This window comes from Pelophylax lessonae, assembly GCF_965119305.1.
Source record: "Pelophylax lessonae genome assembly, chromosome: 9".
Classification (NCBI taxonomy): domain Eukaryota; kingdom Metazoa; phylum Chordata; class Amphibia; order Anura; family Ranidae; genus Pelophylax; species Pelophylax lessonae.
In genome coordinates, this window is record NC_138776.1 from 201,710,382 (window position 1) to 201,731,388 (window position 21,007).

Genomic DNA, 21,007 nt, shown 5'->3' on the forward strand with positions numbered 1-21,007 from the left:
GGCTAACAGAAGATAGACTTAGAGCTAAACTAGAGAAACTTAACATAAATAAATCCCCGGGACCGGATGGCTTGCACCCGAGGGTTCTTAATGAGCTCAGCCAGGTGATTGCCAGACCATTATTCTTGATCTTTAAGGATAGTTTACAGACGGGTATGGTGCCAGCTGATTGGAAAAAAGCCAACGTGGTACCAATATTTAAAAAGGGGCCGAGATATATCCCGGGTAACTATAGGCCGGTCAGCCTAACTTCAGTAGTATGCAAAATTTTGGAGGGGATGTTAAGGGACCACATACAAGACTTTAGTAATGAAAATGATATTATTAGTAGTAATCAGCATGGATTCATGAAAAATCGTTCGTGCCAAACCAATCTATTAACCTTCTACGATGAAGTGAGCTGCCACCTAGATAAAGGAAAGCCTGTGGATGTGGTGTATCTGGACTTTGCAAAGGCCTTTGACACCGTTCCCCACAAACGCTTACTGTACAAACTAAGGAAGGTAGGTATGGACTATAAGGTGAGTACCTGGATAGAGAACTGGCTCCAGGGGAGAGTACAGAGGGTGGCGATTAATGGGGAGTACTCGGATTGGGCGGGGGTGGAAAGTGGGGTCCCCCAGGGTTCTGTCCTGGGACCAATCCTGTTTAATTTATTCATAAATGATCTAGAGGAGGGGATATCTAGTACAATCTCAGTATTTGCGGACAATACTAAACTAAGCATGCCAATATCTTCTATGCAGGATGTGGAAACCTTACAAGCGGACCTGAACAAAATAACGGGGTGGGCAACTACATGGCAGATGAGATTTAATGTTGAAAAATGTAAAGTAATGCACTTGGGGGCCAGAAACCAGAAAGCAAGCTACTCACTAGGGGGGGAACCTCTGGGTGAGTCTAGGATGGAAAAGGACTTGGGGGTACTGGTAGACAACAAGCTTGGTAGTGGCATGCAATGCCAAGCCGCTGCAAGCAAAGCCAACAGAATACTGGCATGTATAAAAAAGGGGATTCACTCCAGAAATAAAGAGATTATTCTCCCACTCTACAAGACTCTGGTCCGGCCACATCTGGAGTATGCTGTCCAGTTCTGGGCACCGGTCCTAAGGAAGGATGTGCTGGAACTGGAGAAAGTCCAGAGAAGGGCAACAAAAATAATTAGGGGAATGGAGGACATCAGCTATGAGGAAAGACTACAAGCACTGAACTTATTCTCTCTGGAGAAGAGACGATTGAGGGGGGATATGATATCAATGTACAAATACTGTACTGGCGACCCTAGCATAAGGAACAAACTATTCAGAGAAAGGGGATACAATAAGACACGTGGCCACTCACTAAAACTAGAGGAAATGCGGTTTAACCTTAAAGTGCGTAAGGGGTTCTTCACTATAAGAGCGGTAAGGATGTGGAATTCTCTTCCACAAGCAGTCGTATCAGCAGGGAGCATTGATCGTTTCAAAAAACTATTAGATGGACACCTGAAAGACCACAACATACAGGGGTATACAATGTACGGTTAAAAGCGGACACACACACACATCATAGGTTGAACTGGATGGACTGATGTCTTTTTTCAACCTCACTAACTATGTAACTATGTAATCATCGTCACTTGTCATCCCATCAGTGATCGTCGTCTGTCACCCCATCAATCATCGTCACCTGTCACCCCATCAGTGATCGTCATCTCTCACCCCATCAATAATCATCACCTGTCACCACATCAGTGATCGTCATCTGTCAACCCATCAATCATCGTCGCCTGTCACCCCATCAGTCATCATCATCTGTCACCCCATCAGTCATCATCACCTGTAACCCCATCAGTCATCGTCATCTGTCGGCCCATCAGTCATCGTCACCTGTCACCCCATCAGTCATCGTCACCTGTCACCCCATCAGTCATCGTCATCTCTCACCCCATCAATAATCATCACCTGTCACCACATCAGTGATCGTCATCTGTCAACCCATCAATCATCGTCGCCTGTCACCCCATCAGTCATCGTCATCTGTCACCCCATCAGTCATCATCACCTGTCACCCCATCAGTCATCGTCATCTGTCACCCCATTAGTCATCGTCACCTGTCACCCCATCAGTCATCGTCACCTGTCAACCCAACAGTCATCGTCATCTGTCAACCCATCAGTGACCGTCACCTGTCAACCCATCAGTCACCTGCCACCCATCAGTGATCATCCGCAGTCAACCGTCACCCGCCGCACAGCCCATCACAACCAGCATGTCAAAAAGGATGTACAGCAGCGAGGAGGCCCTTCAGGTCCTCTCCATTACTAATGAGAGCATCGGGGAGCTCTCATCAGTATCCGAATCCAATTCCGATCCCCGATTCGGAATTTGAAATCGCTAATAGTAGCGGACCGGAGATGGACTCGGACTATTCCTGTACACTTTCCTTTATACAATTTATTTTGGGGTGCAATTTATGCTATATACATGCAACCACTTACTGACCGCCTAACGACTATATACGTTGGTCATTAAAAGCTAAATACTGGGGTTATGGCAGCAGATAGCTGCCATAACCCCGGTATTTTTTTAAACAGCGGGCGGTTGGCTTTCAGATAAGGGTGGTCCCAGTGGCGGATTCGCCGCGGAATTATCCTTACGGTGCAGGGGAAGAGGTCCCCCGCCCCCCCCCTCCCGCCGCATCTGAGACGTTTTCCCAGCTTACCGAACCCGTCGGCAGAGGGGAAAACTATCCGGTCCCGGATCCTCAGAGACAGGAATTCGAGTGAAGGCAAGATGGCCCTCACTCGACTCTATGGTCTTGGAGGACCGGAGCTACGTCAAAAGTCGTTGCCTAGAAACCGGTTTAAAGGGCCGCTTTTTTTTTTTCAACAATTTTTTTTTTCTTTTTTAGTGTAGTTGTGAGGTCTTTTTGACCTCAGATCTCTCAATAAAGAGGACCTGTCATGCCTATTTCTATTACAAGGGATGTTTACATTCCATGTAATAGGAATAAAAATGATCCAAACATTTTTTTTTTTAAATCTGTGTAAAATAAAAAAATAATAAATAAAATAAATAGGAAAAAAAAAAAATGAAAGCACCCTGTCCCCGTTAGCTCGCGCGCAGAAGCGAATGCATACGCAAGCCCCGCCCACATTGGGCCAAATTTACTGTTTTCTTATATTTTAAATAAAAAAAGTGAATATTTTTCAAAAAAATTGCATTTGGAAGACTGCTGCGCAAATATGGTGTGATAAAAAATATTGCAACAATCTCCATTTTATTCTCTAGGGTCTCTGCTAAAAAAAAATATAGAACGTTTGGGGGTTCTAAGTAGTTTTCTAGCAAAAAAAATGATTTTAGCTTGTAAACACCAAGTGTCAAAAATAGGCCCAGTCTTAAAAGTGGATAAATGGACAACTTTGTGTAAATTGCTACTTGATGTTAGGCCTCTGTATGTGGTTAGGCTATGCCAAAGCGTTACACATGTGGTATCGCCATGCTCAGGAGGAATAGCAGAATGTATTTTGTGGTGCAATTTTTGATATGCACATGCTATGTGTTGGAAATATTTCATAAATGAACAACTTTGTGTAAAAAAAAAATGCATTTTCATTTTCTTTCCACAGTTTCCAAAAACTTGTGGAAAAAATGACACTTTCAAAAGACTCATTATGCCTCAAAAATTATACGTTGGGGTGTTTGCTTTCCAAAATGGGGTCATTTTATGGGGGTTTCCATTGCCCTGGTGCTCCAGGGCCTTCAAAAGTTCGATAGGTTGTCAGGAAATTATATGTGTAATTTATGCTCCTAGAATGTCGGACGGTTCTACTTGGATGTTAGGCCTCTGTATGTGGGCAGGCTGTGAAAAAGTCTCACACATGTGGAATCGCCATACTCAGGAGGAGTAGTAGAATGTGTTTTGGGGTGTAGTTCCTAGTATACATATGCTGTGTGAGAGAAATAACCTGTTAATACGTCAATTTGTAAAAAAAAAAAAATCTTAATTTTGCAAAGAATTGTGGGAAAAAATTACAACTTCAAAAAACTCACCATGCCCCTTATTAAATACCTTGGAATGTCTACTTTCCAAAAAGGGGTCATTTGGGGGGTATTTATACTTTCCTGACTTTTTAGTGTCTCAAGAAATGAGATAGGCCTTCAGTACATCAGGTGTGATCAAGTGTGATCAATTTTCAATGAATAGCACCATAGCTTGTGGACTCTATAACTTTACAAAGACCAAATAATATACACTCATTTGGGTTATTTTTACCAAAGATAAGTAGCAGTATAAATTTTGGCCAAAATTTGTGAAGAAAAATTACTAATTTGCTAAATTTTATGACAGAAACAAAGAAAAATGCGTTTTTTCACAATATTTTCAGTCTTTTTTTATTTATAGCACAAAAAAAAAATCCAGTAGTGATTAAATACCATCAAAAGAAAGCTCTATTTGTGTGAAGAAAAGGACACTAATTTTTTATGGGTACAGTGTTGCATGACTGAGTAATTGTCATTCAAAGTGTGAGAGCGCTGAAAGCTGAAAATCGGTCTGGGCAGGAAGGGGGTGAAAGTGCATTGTAGGCAAGTGGTTAAACATGTAAAAAATCACAATACACGCCCAAAAGGGGCAACTATTAAAATACATGTCACACATGAGTGATATTATAGGAAATATCACTATGACATTTGTAGCAATTGACGCAGATATTATCCTAATTGCTGGTCACTAGCTGGTTGACAAGCAATTATAGGTGTATAGGTGTTCATGGTGATATTTCCTAAATAAATCAAGTCTGACATGTATTTTAATACTTGCCCCTTTTGGGTGTGTATTGTGATTTTTGACATGTTTAAATAAAGACAATTCTTTATACATTGTCTGTCTCATGTTAGTGCCAATAAAGTCCATCATAGCAGGACTATATCTTGTTAATTTTGTTAGTATACACTCTACTAGGATGCGGCATTGGTAAAGGTCTCCCTTTTTTTACTTTTCTAAGGTGAAAGCAAGTTCTCGCTAAAGGTGCTTAAAATACTGAATGAACCCTCTCCACACTGCTATACACCCTTCTAGAAAACTTTACATAAAAACAGGGATTTTTAGTTCACATGAATTGTAATGCATTGCAATACATGTTTAAGCTGGCCAACTGCGTCAAAGTAATCCCTCTCTGGCCAGACCTACACTACACTATACTACTCTACACTACACTACTTTGCAATAAGCTAATCCCCTCCACCCTGCCATAATCCCTCTCTCTGTGCGGCCCTGACGGGCTTGCAACTCTCTCTCTGTTTCTTTGGCCTCACCAGGCTCATAGCTCTCTCTCTGTCTCTTTTGCCTCGCCAGGCTCACAGCTCTCTCTTTCTGTCTGCAGCCCAGCCGGGCTTACAGCTCTCTCTCTGTCTCTTTGGCCTCACCAGGCTCACGGCTCTCTCTCTCTGTCTCTTTGGCCTCACCGGGCCCACGGCTCTCTCTCTGTCTCTTTAGCCTCACAGCTCTCTCTCTCTCTCTGTCTCTTTGGCCTCACCGGGCTCACGGCTCTCTGTCTCTTTGGCCTCACCGGGCTCATGGCTCTCTCTCTGTCTCTTTGGCCTCACCGGGCTCACGGCTCTCTCTGTCTCTTTGGCCTCACCGGGCTCACGGCTCTCTCTCTGTCTCTTTGGCCTCACCGGGCTCACGGCTCTCTCTCTCTCTGTCTCTTTGGCCTCACCGGGCTCACGGTTCACTCTGTCTCTTTGGCCTCACCAGGCTCATTGCTCTCTCTCTCTGTCTCTTTGGCCTCACCGGGCTCACGGCTCTCTCTCTGTCTCTTTGGCCTCACTGGGCTCACAGCTCTCTCTCTGTCGCCTCGCCGGGCTCACAGCTCTCTCTCTGTCTCTTTTGCCTCTTCGGCTCACAGCTCTCTTTCTGTCTGCAGCCCCGCCGGGCTTACAGCTCTCTCTCTCTCTGTGGCCGTACCAGGCTCGCAGTTCTCTCTCATCGGCCCTGATATTTGCAGGAATGTAGATATTTATTGTAAACTTCAGTATACCTGTCGGGATTCGAACCCGTGACCAGCCACATCCCATGCAGTAGCCCTGCTTACTAGGCTACAGTCCTCTCTGCACATTCCTCCCTGAAGCCTATTATTCCACCCTAGTCTTGCCAAGCCTTGCTCATCACCCTTGATTCCCCACACCTGGTACTTCCCTATATAAGTCCAGCCCCTTGCACTCCAGCTTGCTGATTATTGAGCTCCTGAGCCTTGATCAAGCTTCTCCTCACCTGCTGCTCTTGCCTATTACCAGAAATCCACTGCTGACCAGGAATTGACTACTGACTACTCTTCTGCTTTGTCCCTACCTACTGAACCCTTCCGATCCCTATTGTCTGACCACGCTTACTGCTGCCCCCCCCCCGACCTTTGGCCCGTCTGACTTCTCTCTGGTTATCCCTTGTCTGCTCCTCCACCTCCGGACCGAACCTGCACTCTGCCTGGCTGGGTGATCCTGGGGACCGCGACCTGGTGTTAGCTTGCAGCGCAGTCTATCCCCACCATCAGGGGCTCTAGTGAAAACCAGCTAGCACTTAGTTTCCGCACTTCAGGTGAACCTGTGTCCTCATCAAAGTACTAGGAATAAATCCTGCGAGCGACCCTGAGGCTCTAAATCAATCAGTTATTTGCCGCAGACGCTCCACTTCTCATAATAAAATATATAAATATATAGTGTTGCGCAAATAAAAAATTATTAAATTAATTAAAACAAAGTAAAGGAGAGTGAACCCCTACAACCAAAAGGTTGCACAATGGGTATGTGAAAGTGAAAAATCTTAATTAGATAATAGATGATAAATGAAAATCGAGTAAGTGCCCTCTGAAGCGTGAATCCCAACAACCAAGCAGGCTGTACAACGGGTATATGAAATAAAGTTGATAATGTCTGCTTGGTTGTAGGGGTTCACTCTTCAGAGGGCACTCACTTGCGTTTTTCACATCACTTCATCTATTATCTCATTAAGACGTTTTCTTTTTTATCTTAATTATTTATCTATAGGAGCACTTTTGTATATCATTTTAAAAGTAGTTTTATCATCAACTTTTATTTCACAAATAAGCACTTGATTTTTTACGGCTGCACATCATTTACATTTTTAGGATTATAGAAGATTTTAAGAAGTATTTATCTTTCTATTAGTTTTACTCTTATATTTATGGTTCATCCAGTAGGGACATATTGCGCTGATTCTTCCTTTTCTCTTTGACTTACTTTGTATGTGGTGACACTAAGGAATTAGCTGCGGAGTCCGGGTGCTCCATTTTGCTATCAGCCCCCTCCTTATCCCCGCTCTTTTTTCTAGTGGTAGCACATAGGTTTATTCTCCTATATATTTGTGTATTAAATTAATTAATTTTGTGCTTAAATAATTAAAAATCTAAAATATTCATATGTGTCCATATTTGGACTTTATTTATTGGCTTTTTTGCACTTTGCACACTGGACTTTTATATCTATATATTTTCTCTTTTCTATGAATATTATATTATATATTATATTTTACTTCTTTATTAGCACTACTGGCACTTTAATATTATGTCACTTCATCATTATGAATATTTTGGATTTTTAATTATTTAACCACTTGCCGACCAGTCACGTTGACCGTACTGCGGCAAAGTGGTTCGTTATCGTCCAGCGACGTAGTACTACGTCGCTGGACTCCTCCCCCTGTGGGCGCGCTCCCGCTGTTTTCATTCACAGCGGGAGTTGGGCCAGGGGAGGAGCGGCGGCAATCGCCGCTGCTCTTCCCCGATCGTCGGGAAATCTAGTTTGGAGATCCGCCCGCCTGTGTAAACAGAGCGGGCGGATCTCCTCAGTGACAGGGAGTGACAGATCGCAGTGTTCAGCATAGCTGAATATCCGATCTGTCCCTGACTCACTCAGTCACCTCCCCCCACACACGTCAGTAAGCACCAGGCATACATTAACCCCTCCCTCTCCAATAAAATTAACCCCTTCCCTGCCAGTGTCATTTTTACAGTAACAGTGTATATGTATAGCACTGATTACTGCAGTAATGTCACTGGTAACCCAAAAAGTGTCAAAAATGTCAGTCAAGGGTCCGATCTGTCCACCGCAATGTCGCAGTCCCGCAAAAAAAATCACAGATCGCCGCCATTACTCGTTAAAAAAAAACACCAAAAATGACAGAAATCTTTCCCTTAGTTAGTAAACGCAACAACTTTTGCGCAAACCAATCAAAATACGCTTATTGTGATTTTTTTTTACCAAACATAGGTAGCAGAAAACAAATTGGCCAAAAATTTAAAAAAAAATTTGATTTTTACATTTTTTTGGGGGGGAATTTCATATAAAAAAATGTTAAAAATATTGTTATTTTTTCAAAATAAACGTTCTTTTTTTGTTTATAGTGCAAAAAGTAAAAATCAAATACCACCAAAAGAAAGCTCTGTTTGTGGGAAAAAAAAGGACGTAAATTTCGTTTGGGTACGGTGTCGCACGACCGCGCAATTGTCAGTTAAATTCGCACAGCGCCGAATCGCAAAAAGTGGCCTGTATGTAAGAAAGCAAAATCCTCCGGTGGTAAAGTGGTTAAGCACAAAATTAATTAATTTAATAATTTTTTATTTGCGCAACACTATATTTATCTAATTAAAGTACTACCTGGTGTCCATCCTGTATCCAGTACAGCTACCACCGTAGCCAACCCGGATTGTCTGACCACGCCTCTGCCAGATTTCCTGCACCTACTACCAGGCTGCGGTCCTTGCCACTGGGCTCCACTCCTACCTCCGGCCAGCAGTCCTCTGACTCAGGTGAGCCTGTAGGATTGTAACAATACCACAGCACAGACCTTTAAGGGCAGGGAAGTAGGTGGTCCTGTCTTCCTGTTTCTTAATAACTCACCAGATGTCCTCTGATTTCAGGGATCTAAATAAACAGAAAAGATGTTAAAGATAGAAGACCACATTTGGATTTCGACGGTCAAAGTAAAAAATAAAACCTGGATTTCCAAATTCATCATATTCAAAGTGAAAAAGAAAGTTGTCGACGTCTTCTCCACGGGGCATGTCCCAGAAATCGACCCTCCGGTACACCCTTCTGGGTCCATCCTGTGGAAGAACAACATTAATCACTGCTCTGCAAAGGGGACATGAATTTCTTTGCTCCCTCCATGTTCCAATGCAGCTTGAATGAAATACATGGGAGCAGGGTAGGGTTGTAGTGTCCTCTCCTGCTTCCATTTCACTCAAGCAGATTGTACATGTGGGCAGCTCTTGATACTCCCTGGCCGGTGGTCTGGCTGGTGCTGGCTGGTCCTCAGCAATGATGCGCTCCCTTGGAGATCGACTCCTGTTGGACCTGGCGTTCTCCCGTTGCTGTCGTAGAGCAGTTCTTGACCGTGTGCGATGGGCAATTGGTGAATCCATGCCTGTAATAATAATGGATAGATTTCAGCATTTCTGTCATATAACCTTTTCTATCAGAATTATAAACCTTAAATGACTAGTGCAAATGTCTAATTTTTAACAGATTTCAAGTGTGATAGGTGGCTGTCTCATAGGTAAACCTGAAAATAGGAGATAATTTAACTACTTCAGCCACCGTGATGTACCCGTACGTAGCCAGATTGAAGTGGTTATACCGGGATAGGACCTGCAGCTACAGGCAACATTCCAGTATCTATTTTTTTAACCAGCAATGCTCTTTAATGTAAAAGTGATCCTAGTGGCTAATTTAGTGATAGCTAATTAGCCGCTGGATCGCGTTTACTGGCAGCGGAAGGGGCAATGTGGATTCTCCTGTTCCACTGGGGAGCCCTGGACTGAATCCAGCAGTTCCGCCAGCTAACCATAGGGATGATTGAAGATCGGAACATCCCCAGATCTCTATAAAGAGGACCTGGCACTGCTCCAGCTATCACAAGGGATATTGTTCATCCCTTCTGAGTAGCCATAAAAGTAAACAAAAAAATTGTAAAAAAAATTATTAAAATAAAAAAAAAAAATGGAAATCCCCCCTGTCCCCCCCTGGTCATGCGCAAAGGCAAATGCATATGTAGGTCACACACACACATATATCAATGGCGTTCCCACCGCACATCACACATGAGTTATTGCCTCAAACGTTGTAGCAAGAATATTATATGCAATGATTATAGCGCTAAGTGTCCTGTGTAACACTAAACTGGTAAACTGTAAAGGCTTTTAAAGCATCGTCTATGGATAATTTATTGTGTCGTTCCATTTGTTTGCTCAATTTTAAAGCTTGACATGTTAGGTGTCTATTTACGTGGCTTAACATCATTTATATTTGACCAAACCATTAGGTATTCTACGGTGTTTTTGTGCATTAAAATGCATTATTGCCCTCCAAATAGATTAGCAATTGAAAAACAGCTGCGCAAATACCGTGTGATATAAAAAAACTGCAACACCCACAATTTAATCCTCTCATGCCCCTGCTTTAAAAAAAATGTTTTGGGGTTCTAAGTAATTTTCTTGCAAAAAATGCTGATTTTACATATTTGCATCTGCCAATTTATAACTTACTACATAGTTATGACTACATAGATGGCAGAATTGATACTCGTGCCATTCAAGATATTGGCAGAGGCTCTTTATATACTTGATTATGTTTCTATATTGTATTTTTTAGAGCAATTAAAGTATTGTGTTTACGCCTATGTGCCCGCCTTTACAGGTGATTACACTAACTTGGTACACACCCTCTATTTGTCTTGTAGCACCCTACAGGTAGGTGCTAAGTAAGTATATAGTGGGCCTTGTCTGCCTAACAGCAGGGCTGTGATTTGTTAGGTAGGGTGTCAGGGCTTCCAGATGTGCCTGCTGAAGGGGAAGTATCCCCACTGGCTTCTGTTAGAGGCTTCTCATAGGGCAGTGTGGGAAGCCCAATCAGGGGACACATCCCAGCTTGTAACTACCCCAGAAGGCAGATTAGGCTGTGAATGATTCTGGGAGTGGGTATAAGTTTGGGGGAAGTGCATGACAGGGTGTCTTTGGGGGGAGCAGAGTCCCAGGAAGGAGAGTGCGGCTGTCTCTCCTCCTGTCTGAGGAAGGAGGATGTCGCGGGTTGTCGCCCGAGTATCCAGAGAGTGCTGAGTTGAGCTGAGGGGATCCGGTGTGCCGAGAACCTACGGAGAGAGAGGGGGGGGGGGTCCAGTCCCAGGAAAGCCTACACAGGTTGTGCGTACTGCGGATTGTCCCTGGGGGTCTGCCTAGAGTGAGAGGGGACCACTCCGGGAGAGGTTCTGGGATCCAGTGTCAGCTAGTTGTAAAGGGGGTACCTAGGTAGAGGACCCTGAATTTGCAAAGGCAGTACATAGTCAGTGGACCCTGAAGAGTTCAAGGTCAAAGGGGGCACCTGCAGTTTGGGCCCTGAATTGTACAGTGCGTGCCAGTTACAGTGACAGTTATACAGAGTTCTACAATATACTACCTCAAGCTGTGCCAGGCGGGGGAAAGTATTCAGTGACTTTTACTGCACAACAGTATCAGGAGTTCTATGGTTCTCAGTCTTGGATCTACTGGACTATAAGTCAGGGATTCAACACTTCTTCTGCTATACAGAGTGTTCTCAGAGTCAGTGAGCGTTGGCTGGCGCCGGCTGGCGTCAAGGAGGCGCCAACGGGCATTTTCAGGATCAAAGTCCCAATTGTAATTAGTTTGAGCCTAAAGGAGTATCCCACTCATTCCCTTCTCTCATCCCCTTTAATTTATAATAAAAACCCAAAAACAAAGATGCTGGAGTTGTCGCTGCTTCAGTTGTCACACCCAGGGACTCAGCTCACATGGGCTGGAGAGGATTCCGCTACTAATGGCAGACCCACATCAGGCCAGAGGCCTGGAAACCAAGTTGCTACGGTCTAAAGAGTGCTTATGTCCTTTTTCTTTTTTTACTAAATGCACCAGCATTCTCTTTGTATCTCCTGTAATGTACCTGTGGTGAAAAGTGCATTCTTTGTGATATACAGTTTCTCTATAGGTTTTTTTTTTTTTCTTGTGTAAAATTTAGCGGCCTCTCGGCCCCTGGGCCTTAGCGCAGAGAGGCCGCATATTTGCGTGAATTGCAGTCAATATCGCTTTGCAGACAACGGATGTTTGGATGACATGACAGCCAACTACGGTGGTCATGTGATCTTAAGCTATGCCCCACCTCTGGGCATCTTAACCCTTTCATTCCTAAGCCTTTTTTGACACTTGTTGCTTACAAGTTAAAGCCAGTATCTTTTGCTAGAAAATTACCTAGAACCCCCAAACATTTTATATATATATTTCTCTATCATCCATTGACAGACGCAGCTCCATATAATTCTTCACCATTGGGTTATGCTATAATACATCATACTGTATATTTTCTTGAAAACTACACACAAACTAATTTTAGTGCACAAAATTAGACCCAGTTTTTCTGGTAAAATATAAAAGATGGCGCTGTGTCCGGTAATACGTCACCAACACCAAGACTGAAAATTGCGCACTCCTGTGAAATGGCAACAACTGCGGTACCTGAGATTGTCCATTGGCAACACTTTAAAAGCCTTTATAGGTTATCCGTGGGCTCTGGCACTAGAATGTTTTCTCTCACTATGAGGTTCATAGCGATACCTTACATGTGTGATGCAATCATTCTTTACATATGCATGCCAGACCTAAGCACACAATTGCATTTGGCATGATCATGGGGGCAGGCGGGAGTCATTTAAATTGTTCATTTTTAATAATAATTTTTTTATTCACATTTTTTTTTGTTACACTCTTTTAACCACTTCCTTACCGCTGGGCGTCATATGACATCCAGGGGTTTAGGTGGGGATATCTGAATGATGGGTGCAGATGCAGGCATCATTCAGATAATATTTTTTTCAGCCTGCGATTCCCTTCACCATAAGAACAATCATAGTGGCTGTTCAGTCGTTTGATTGTTCTTATAGGTGGCGGGAGAGGACATCTCCCCCTTCCGCCACCCTCCGGTGCTTCTACTGACTCTCCCGTGCCATCGGCTTGCCGGGGAAGGAATCGGCCGCCGGCGGAAGTACACCATAGAGACTGCTGAGGACCAGATGGTCCCCTGCAGTCTCTTTGACTTTTGAAGGCCAGGGTATGAGGTGATGACGTCACGCCTGGCCTGTCAGTTGTTAATACTGCTGTGACCTCGGTTGTATAGCCGAGATCGTTTTTTTTTATTTCAGGCTTTCCAGCCTGTAGGAGGAATCTGAGGTCTTATTGACCCCAGATCACTCCATAAAGAGAACCTGTCATGCACTATTCCTATTACAAGGGATGTTTACAGTCCTTGTAATAGGAATAAAAGTGATAAAAAAAATAAAATATAAAAAAAAAATTAAAAAATTAAAGTGCCCTTATCCCCGCCTGCTCACATGCATAAGAGAACGTAAGCGTTCGTCATGGCCACATATGTAATATGTAAATGGCGTTCAATCCATACATGTGAGGTATTGCCGCAAACGTTAGAGTGAGAGCAACAATTCTAGCACAAGACCTCCCCAGTAACTCTAAACTGGTAACCTGTAAACTTTTTTAAAGCATTGCCTATAGAGATTTTTAGGTACCAAGGTTTGGCGTCATTCCACAAGTGTGCGCAATTTTAAAGCCTGACATGTTAGGTATCTATTTACTCGACATAACATAATCTTTCACATTATACAACAAAATTGGGCTAACTGTAGTGTTTTTTTTTTTTTTTATTTATGAAAGTTTGTTTTTTCCCATAAGAGCGCATCTGAAAAATTTCTGTGCAAATACCGTGTCGTGTGACATAAAAAGTTGCAATGACCACCATTTTATTCCCTAGGGTCTCTGCTAAAAAAAAAAAATATATAATGTTTGCGGGTTACAAGTAATTTTCTAGCAAAAAAATGATGAATTTTACATGTAGGAGCGGAGTGCCAGAAATGGCCTGGTATGGAAGTGGTTAAAATATATTTTTTCATTCAACTTTATTGCTATTACAAGGGGTGAACAAGACCCCCTGTGATAGCTTTGGCCGGTGACAGGCACTCCTCGTGGAGAAATCAAGGGTCTGTTAGATCGTCGATCCCTCCCCTGCCCTACAAGACAGCTGATCAGACAAAGGACTGATTTTTTTTTTTTTAATACACATTTTGTTTTTTTTTGCTAAAATATAATAGATAATGTTGCATCAGGTAAATAGATACCAAACTTGTCATGTGCATGCTTGTGAAATGGTGACAAACTGCGCTACCTAAAATTGTCCATAGGCAATGCTTTAAAAGCCTTTAAGTGCCGGTTCACATTTCTGCGATGTGGGAACGCTGGGAATATACAGCGTGTTCCCGCATCGCATCCGCACCCCTGGCAGTTCACACTGCCATATGCGACAGGCTGGGGGTGTCAATTAACAGTTAACAACACCCCCAGATCAGATTGCATATCGCAGTGCAATCTGAAAGTTCGCACAGAATCGGATCGCACTAGTGTGAACCACCATGCGATCCGATTCTGCTGCGGACCAAAAAAGGGTCCTGTGCGAGTTAGGTGCGATTGCGGTGCAAATTCAGCCATACAAACTGTACCGCACAGAGATGGCATGTAATTTTAGGAGCAGTGCGCTCCAAATTACATGCGATCTCGGTGATCGCACAAATGTGAACCGGCACTTACAAAAAAAAAAAACAATATTTTTCATTTTCTTCTATATAACATTTCCAAAAAAAGAATAAAACATCAATTTTTTCATCATTTTAGGCCAATTTGTATTCTGTTACATATTCTTGGTAAAAAAAAAAATCCCAATAAGTGCATTTTGATTGCTTTGCGCAAAAGTTATTGCGTCTACAAACCAGGGGAAAGATTTATGTCATTTTTTTTTCTACTAGTAATGGCGGTGATCTGCGATTTTTAGCGGGACTGCGACATTGCGGCAGACAGATTGGACCCCTAACTGTCATTTTTGACACTTTTGGGGGGACCAGTGACATTACTACAGTAATCAGTGCTAAAGATATGCACTGTTACTGTAATAATGACAAGGGCAGGGAAGGGGTTAACCCAGGGGCGATCAAAGGGTTAAGTGTGAGCCTAGGGGAGTGTTTTCTAACTGTATGGGGGATGGGCTTGTGAAATAAACTCAGAGACCTTTGATCCTATATGGGAGAATCACAGGCACTCTGTGAAAATTTCAGAGAGAAGAACGGTCTACTGTCTTTACAACAGCTGACTGGTGTTCTCTATCAGCGGGGAGCCATCGCGGGTGCACAGCAGCAATCGCGGCCGCCGGCCCTGTTGATCGGCATCCCTGCTGCCTAGTGGGGGTGGGTGCGTGCCGGCGGCGGCATGGGCTCTCCCCCCAGGAGTGCTCCCGCAAACCGCTGTACAGGTACGGCGATTGGCGCAGCTGAGCCAGCCTGCCGCAGTATATATGCGATGGGCGGTCGGCAAGTGGTTAAGCAAGCTTTGGGCAGGGCAAACCTAAATCCTAATGAAAATGTCATTTAAACAAGTTGCTAGCAAGCTTCAGCAAGCAACCACCATTTTCCTACACAGCAAGAAGTGCTGAAGCTCCCCCAATTCTACTAGAAGCATGTTTAACCTCTCTGGCGGTCTAATTATGTACAGATTACTGTGCTAAAAGCGCTACATTGTTTTGCATGCAAATCTGTTCTTTTATATTTTAAAACTCACCTTCCCCTGCGATCCCCTGCTGTCCTCCCCTGCCGTCCTCCCCCCGCTGTCCTCCCACTGTCCTCCCGCTGTGTGCTCGGCCGATGCTGACACCTGTCTTTCCGTTCCCTTCCCTGTGAGTGTTGCGACGCAGGGGGGTGGAACCGGCGGCAAATTCAAAAATGTAAATACACTAAATGAAATGATACAAAGTTGTGATCCTAACGGATTACACTGTATCATGCCATTTCACCACAGGATTTCACCTGGTGACTTTTCCAGTGCCCTGCCTGTGCTTTTCCAGTTCTTTGTGCCTGGAAAATAGAGAACGACCATGGCGTCCAAAAAGTTTTCTTTTTGCGCAAAAGCACTTTTAGACGAACTGGAAAACAGCAACAGCGAAACTGAGTTACTTGAAGAACAGAGCGATAGCGATTCATGGGAAAATTCGTCATCAGGTACGGAAAGTGACGACAGCGACGATTCTGATGTCTCTTTCTGGCGCAAAACTCTGTTGAAAATTCTGAAGAATCATTTGATATACTTCCCAAATTCCACAAGCTATGTGCTAGGAAGAGACATCAGAATCGTCGCTGTCGTCACTTTCCGTACCCGATGACGAATTTTCCCACAAATCGCTATCGCTCTGTTCTTCAAGTAACTCCGTTTCGCTGTCGCTGTTTTCCAGTTCGTCTAAAAGTGCTTTTGCGCAAAAAGAACACTTTTTGGACGCCATGGTCGTTCTCTATTTTCCAGGTACAAAGAACTGGAAAAGCACAGGCAGGGCACTGGAAAAGTCACCCGGTGAAATTCTGTGGTTAAATGGGATGATACAGTGTAATCCGTTAGGATCACAGCTTTGTATCATGTCATTTGGTGTATTTACACTTGAATTTGCCGCCGGTTCCACCCCCCCCCCCCCTGCGTCGCAACGCTCGCAGGGAAGAGAACCGGAAGGCAAGTGCCAGCAATCGGCCGAGCACAGAGCGGGGAGAGAGTATGAGGACGACCGGGAGGATGGCAGGGGGGACGGCGGGGGATCGCAGGGAAGGTGAATAACATTCTGTGGTAATCCCAAGTGTGGCTCGGGGTTACTGCTTTTGGTACTGAAAGTTGACCCCGAGCCACACTCGGGAATACCCCCAGGGAGGTTAATGTGACAGTCAGCTCTCTGTGATGTGTGTATCACCTCTCTAAACTGGAGTGCTTTAAATGCATCAATAAAGCTGCTAGAAGTTGGGAAGAAGTTTGCAGCATATACTGATCTTACTCAAGCTAATGCCTGTGGGAACAAGGCTTAAGCCAAAGGTCCCCAAACTATGGCAAGGTGGTTTCCATAGACCAGCCCCTGTGAGAAGGCCCTACATGCAGAGCTTTCTCATTGCAAGCTACTGTATTCAGAAAGCCTGAGGGTGGAAGGCAGATGGTTCCAGCACCTGGCATTATTTCAGACACCCTTAGGTGGTGTGAACTCCTTTCCAATGGTGCTTATAGGCCTGGTTGTGACCTCCCTATGAGGGAAAGCACAGGGGATGAAGTCTGCAAGTTGAGTCTCATAGAACACCAATGCTGGGCCACCTTTTCCTATTAACACAAGGACCCCATTCCTTCCACTGACATAATGGCATTCATAACTCCTAAAGACCACCGATCTGGTAGTATGCATTTTTTTACCCCCCCCCCCCACCCCCCCACCTCAAAACAGAGTTGTTTGGAGCCTGTTTACAGAAAATCATTTTTTTGGGCTTTAGCACTTTCTGAGCCACTGACCCAGAAACACATGCAAAGATTTTCTGATGTCACTTGTTGCTCTGAGGCTGTGACTCCCATTGTATAGAAGTCAGAGAACCAACTGGACAGCTAAGTAACTAGCAGGAACCGGCCGAGATCGGAACCATGTATGGGCAGGCTGAATGTACCCTAGTTGATCGATCAACCTGGGTACAACCAGCCTGTCCGAGTTTATAGGTGATTATTGCTAGTGGCTGTTATAGCTGATAGCAAAAATCACTGTGTTCTCTCAGTGCGGCATCTTCCCCCGCCAGGAGAACACAATGGCTCTGTGGGAGTCGGTGTTGATGGGGAAATAGATCGATTTTCTTTATTGCAACCCATGTTTGCAGGAAAGAAGTTCGCTCTGTGTAAGGCTTGGCTTAGAAAATCAGTGCTCCTCATCTGACCCATTGATTCTCACCTTTCTAGTGCAATGTCATTTGAAATTTATTATAAGAAGATCTTGGAGTAGCCATATAAGAAGGCAAAAATGACCCAACCCACCAGGATACACCTAGAAGGTAAATGTGACTTTTTAGTGGATTGATCCCTTTAAGTATATGATAGTTATGTCATGAATTACATAGTTGATCCTCAGTTACCAAAAAGAGAAATGGCTTTTCCTGAGTAGGTTGTATTCATCACAAGCATGTGACACCTTGTCCTGAAACCTACAACTCCCCTTTCCCTATTTATATATGTGAGCGATTCCCCATCATACTAGAGCAGAAACGTACTTTATATACAAACCCTGAACAGTGAAACGGTAACGCCATCATTTAACCACTTTACGTCTGCTCACAGTAATACTACTGCGGCAGAGTGGTTCGTTATCGTCTGACGACGTAGTATTAACGTCGTCAGACACTCCCCCTTCCCCCTTCGCTCCCGCTGTTTTCATTCACAGCGGGAGTCACAGCGGGAGTCGGGCCAAGGGAGGAGCAGCGGCGATCGCCGCTGCTCTGCCCCGATCACCGGGGATCTAGTGTGGAGATCCGCCCGCCTGTGTAAACACAAGCGGACGGATCTCCATAGTGACAGGGAGTGACAGATCGGACTGTTCAGCATAGCTGGACATCCGATCTGTCCATGACTCACTCAGTCACCTCCCCCCCTACACGTCAGTAAGCACCAGGCATACATTAACCCCTCCCTCTCCAATAAAATTAACCCCTTCCCTGCCAGTGTCATTTTTACAGTAACAGTGCATATATATAGCACTGATTACTGCAGTAATGTCACTGGTACCCCCAAAAGTGTCAAAAATGTCAGTCAAGGGTCCGATCTGTCCGCCGCAATGTCGCAGTCCCACAAAAAAAAATCGCAGATCGCCGCCATTATGCGTTAAAAAAAAAAAACACCAAAAATGACAGAAATCTTTCCCTTTGTTAGTAAACGCAATAACTTTTGCGCAAACCAATCAAAATACGCTTATTGCGATTTTTTTTACCAAACATCGGTAGCAGAAAACAAATTGGCCAAAATTTTTTTAAAAAATTGGTTTTTACATCTTTTTTGGGGGGAATTTCATATAAAAAAATGTTAAAAATATTGTTATTTTTTCAAAATAAACGCTCTTTTTTTGTTTATAGCGCAAAAAGTAAAAATCGCACAGGTGATCGAATACCACCAAAAGAAAGCTCTGTTTGTGGGAAAAAAAGGACGTACATTTCGTTTGGGTACGGCGTCGCACGACCGCGCAATTGTCAGTTGAAGTCGCACAGCGCCGAATCGCAAAAAGTGGCCTGGACGGAAGACAGCAAAATCCTCCGGTGGTAAAGTGGTTAAGGAGGAACTGAACTCTGAAAGGTCTTCCCAAAATCGGCCAGGCAGAGGTGAAAGGAGCATTTACCAGTATTACCTGTGCTCTTCTTTTTCCATACAATGACAATCCTGTGTTTAGGCTCTTATTACTGCTATAGCTGACCTTGGAAGCTGCTACTAGCACAATTGTTCCCCCAAATTATGGCTCTAACAGTTATGTACTAAAGAAAAAAGACTTCACCAGGGGCTGCACTCCCCTCAGAAATAATACTGTGCAAGATTAAAAATCACAGAAATTGTTTGTGCTTAACCGCTTGCCGACCGCCGCAAGTAAATATACTGCGGCGGTCAGCCCCGGCCAGGCAAAGCGACGTATATATACGTCACTAGCCTGTGACCGGCTTGTGAGCCAATCGCGGGCGAGCGCGCGCCCACTAAGGCACGCGCCCCCCGGCTCGTTCACTGAGGAGTCCGTGCGTGTGACCGGCGGACCCGATGTCAGCCGGTCACTCTGCGATCGTCGGTAAAGAGGGAGAAAGGCAGGCGGCTAATGTAAACAAGCCGCCTGTCATTCTTCCCTGTGTAAAAATGGACATCAGACGGTTCTACTATGTAGGACCATTGATCTCTGTTTTTACACTAGTAGCCATGTCCCATCACAGTTAGAAGCACGCCCCTAGGACACACTTAACCCCTCCAATACAGTTAACCCCTTCACTGCCAGTGTCATTTTTACAGTAACAGTGCATATGTATAGCACTGATTGCTGTAGTAATGTCACTGGTACCCCCAAAAGTGTCAAAAATGTCAGTCAAGGATCCGATCTGTCCGCTGCAATGTCGCAGTCCCGCAAAAAAAATCGCAGATCGCCTCCATTACTCGTTAAAAAAAAAACACCAAAAATGACAAAAATCTTTCCCTTTGTTAGTAAACACGATAACTTTTGCGCAAACCAATCAAAATACGCTTTTTGCGATTTTTTTTACCAAACATATGTAGCTTAAAACAAATTGGCCGAAAATGTTAAAAAATTTAGATTTTTACATTTTTTTGGGGGGAATTTCATATAAAAAAATGGGAAAAATATTATTTTTGCAAAATTGACGCATTTTTTTGTTTATAGCGCATGATCAAAAAACCGCACAGGTGATCAAATACCACCAAAAGAAAGCTCTGTTTGTGGGAAAAAAAGGACATCAAATTTGTTTAGGTACAGCATCGCACGACCGCGCAATTGTCCGTTAAAGTCACGCAGTGCCGAATCGCAAAATACCCCCTGGTCAGGAAGGGGGTAAAATCTTCCGGGGCTTAAGTGGTTAATAAACCTAAAAAGTTAAAGAAAAACCATTAAGGGCTCTTTCACACGGTCCGCCTCCGTAGGCGGATCCGTGTTGCTCAGTGGGGATCGATCCGCGATCCCCGCTGAGCCGGCGGATGACAGCTCCGTCTCCGCTTGCAGAGCGGAGAGGGAGGTGTCTCAGCCCCCGCTGCCCTCTATGGGGGATCGGATGAGAGAGGACCGCCTGTCCGCTCTCATCAGATCCGATCCGATTACTGAACGGATGGAAAAATAGGGTTTCCATCCGTCCGGATTTCACGGACAGGATCGGATGCGGGTGGCAGCGGGTGTCAGTGGAGGTGTCTCCGCTGACATCCGCTGCCCCATAGAGCTGCATGGAGATCAGATCAGATCCACCTAAAAACTGACAGGCGGATCTGATCGGATCGCCCGTGTGAAAGAGTCCTAAACCTTTCACTGCCAAGATTTTCTGCTAGGAGGGGGGAATTGGGGGGGGGGGGGGGGAGTGAGTTGG